This window comes from Ranitomeya imitator, chromosome 3 (genome assembly GCF_032444005.1).
Source record: "Ranitomeya imitator isolate aRanImi1 chromosome 3, aRanImi1.pri, whole genome shotgun sequence".
NCBI lineage: Eukaryota > Metazoa > Chordata > Amphibia > Anura > Dendrobatidae > Ranitomeya > Ranitomeya imitator.
Window position 1 is genome coordinate 559539534 of NC_091284.1, and position 3646 is coordinate 559543179.

Below are 3646 nucleotides of genomic sequence, written 5' to 3' on the forward strand. Positions count from 1 at the left end.
CTTAGGACTGGCACACAAGCCCAAAGGCCAATATTAATCTCCCTTTTTTTTTCAGGGAGAATTTATAAAACAAAAAAAAAAAAAAAATAGGCTTTCTATGGCCCACTATTTGTGAGAGAGATGGCACGCTCAGGACTGGCACACAAGCCCAGAGGCCAATATTAATCTCCCACTTTTTTTTTTTTTTTTTCAGGGAAAGTTTATAACCCCAATAAAATAAATAATAAATAGGCTTTCTATGGCCCACTATCTGAGAGAGAGAGATGGCACGCTTAGGACTGGCACACAAGCCCAAAGGCCAATATTAATCTCCCTTTTTTTTTTCAGGGAGAATTTATAAAACCAAAAAAAAAAAAAAAAATAGGCTTTCTATGGCCCACTATTTGTGAGAGAGATGGCACGCTCAGGACTGGCACACAAGCCTAGAGGCCAATATTAATCTCCCACTTTTTTTTTTTTTTTTCAGGGAAAGTTTATAAACCCAATAAAATAAATAATAAATAGGCTTTCTATGGCCCACTATCTGAGAGAGAGAGATGGCACGCTTAGTACTGGCACACAAGCCCAAAGGCCAATATTAATCTCCCTTTTTTTTTTCAGGGAGAATTTATAAAACCAAAAAAAAAAAAAATAAATAGGCTTTCTATGGCCCACTATCTGAGAGAGAGAGATGGCACGCTTAGGACTGACACACAAGCCCAAAGGCCAATATTAATCTCCCACTGATTGATTTATTGATTTTTTTCAGGTAGAATTTAGAACCCAAATAAAGCAAAAAAATAAAATAGGCTTTCTATGGCCCACTGAGTGAGTGATGATGCACACAGGAGTCAGGAGTGGCACACAAGCCCTGAGGCCAATATTTTTCTCCCACTGATTGATGTAGTGATTTTTTCAGGTAGATTTTGGAACCCAAATCAAGCAAAAAAATAAATAGGCTTTCTATGGCCCACTGAGTGAGAGATGGCACACACAGGAGTCAGGAGGGCACACAAGCCCTGAGGCCAATATTTTTCTCCCACTGATTGATGTAGTGATTTTTTCAGGTAGATTTTAGAACCCAAATCAAGCAAAAAAATAAATAGGCTTTCTATGGCCCACTGAGTGAGAGATGGCACAGACAGGGATGGCACTCTAGCAGAAATGCCAATCTTAATCTCCCACAAAAAAAAAAAAAAAAAAAGGAACTGTCCTTCAATTACTATCTCCCTGCAGTAATCTCAGCCAGGTATGGCAGGCAGCAATAAGGAGTGGACTGATGCACAAATTAAATAAAAAGTGTGGACAAACAAACAAGATAGCTGTGCAGAAAGGAAGGAACAAGAGGATTTGTGCTTTGAAAAAAGCAGTTGGTTTGCACAGCGGCGTACACACAGCAATGCAGCTATCAGGGAGCCTTCTAGGGCAGCCCAATGAGCTACAGCGCTGAGAAAAAAAAAATGTAGCTTCCACTGTCCCTGCACACCGAAGGTGGTGTTGGACAGTGGAAATCGCTACAGCACAAGCGGTTTGGTGGTTAATGGACCCTGCCTAACGCTATCCCTGCTTCTGACGAAGCGGCAGCAACCTCTCCCTAAGCTCAGATCAGCAGCAGTAACATGGCGGTCGGTGGGAACACCCCTTTATAGCCCCTGTGACGCCGCAGACAGCAAGCCAATCACTGCAATGCCCTTCTCTAAGATGGTGGGGACCAGGACCTATGTCATCACGCTGCCCACACTCTGCGTTTACCTTCATTGGCTGAGAAATGGCGCTTTTCGCGTCATTGAAACGCGACTTTGGCGCGAAAGTTGCGTACCGCATGGCCGACCCCGCACAGGGGTCGGATCGGGTTTCATGAAACCCGACTTTGCCAAAAGTCGGCGACTTTTGAAAATGAACGACCCGTTTTGCTCAACCCTACTGGGGACCCATCTTCACCTGTGGGAAGCCATACCATCCCTGCTGCAGTACCATCTCTCCCAAGTGGACCCCTTTAAGCAGCGTTGGTCATCCCTGGCCGAATCCCTTTAAGAACTGGCCCAGTATTTTGTGAAACCTCCTTGCATTCCCATTAGCAGACCAATCATTATCAAATCTCCACAGATACTCCATTGATGATGCTTATATTGTATAGCATCCAAAACAACTGACAGATTTTCATAACTTTCCTTTAGATGACATGAGTGAGCAATAGGGATTGATGGTTTCATATTTCCATTGTGAAGCAACACTGCTTTCAAACTTCTCTTGTATGAGTCAATAAACAATCGCCAATCTGCAACAAAATACTCTTGATTCTACAAAGAGGCCATTCACATTGTTACAGTACACCATTGGTTCATCAACTGTGAAAAATTCCGCTAAAGTGTTACTTCTGTTTCGGTAATAACACACTTTGACAGCATCATGAAGAAGATTCTTCTGTTTCAAACTAGATGCAAGAAGTCCAGCTCGATCTTTTGACAATGAAAGGTCTCTGATGAGATAATTTAATTCATGTTGAGGAAAGCGCTCTGGCTGCTCGGCTTCTCCATCATGTACATACTCATACTGACTTGAGGACTCCATATCTTTTTAATATCATGAGTGATTGGACTTACTTGGCCTTTTGGTGTAAAAGAACCACACACATAGCAGAATCTAGTATTGGTGGTGTGTTTGCGCAAAGACAGACCTTGGAATGAAAAAATAAATTGCCTTTACTGGAGGCAATACCTCTTCAATTTCCTTGTTCAGTGGACCCCTTCTCTTTGCCTAGGCCTGGGCGCGCACTGCGCATGCGCTGCCTCGTGCGGTGGAAGGAGGTGCTCAGTATGGGTGATGTGTTGCCATGGTCGCGGGTCCGGTCATGTGACCGGGTCAGGGGACTTGATGATGCGCACTTTGAGCGCATCACGTTGCAACATGGTGGGGGAGCGCCATACATGGCTGTAGGTAATTAGATTAGATATTCTCACTATATAAAGGGGTCATACAAGTCGCTTACTCACCTCCTGACGAAGCCACGGATGTGGTGAAACGCGCGTCGAGGTGTAGTAATTTCTGGATCACACTGAGGACACCATGACTGCAGGTATAACATGATTGCTATTATAACCGGACTGTCATATGGGATGTATATATGGATATAGGCTATAGGGTGGAGTGCAATGATCGTGGTTACTGTTAATTATATATTATGAGAGACTTTCTTTAGGATTAGCACATATGCACTTTTATCCCTTTGATACTAGTACCTGTTACCCATGGATTGGCTGGATAGTTATACGGTTGTGAGCAATCTATAATATTTGAGTATGGTTACATGGCCTTTAGATCTGTGATCCTGTATTCTCCTTCTCTGCTGAAACCTCTGTCCAGATGGATAAAACCATCTGAATTGTACTCTTTTCATTATACGTGTTTAAAAAAAAAGTTTTTTGTTGTAACATAATAATTATATGAAGAAAAATTAATATATATTGTTACCCTGGGATTCACTCCTTCAGTTGTCTCTCTATTGGCATATACTTTACTGGAGGTAATCAGCTAATATACAAGCAAACTAAAAACAAGAAAACAGATTGCACTTATGCTCATTTAGTGATTTCACTTGTCCCCACTCAATTGGTGTCCATAACACAGCTTCAGGGTGGTGTAAAATAATAGTTTAAAATTGCTGAGT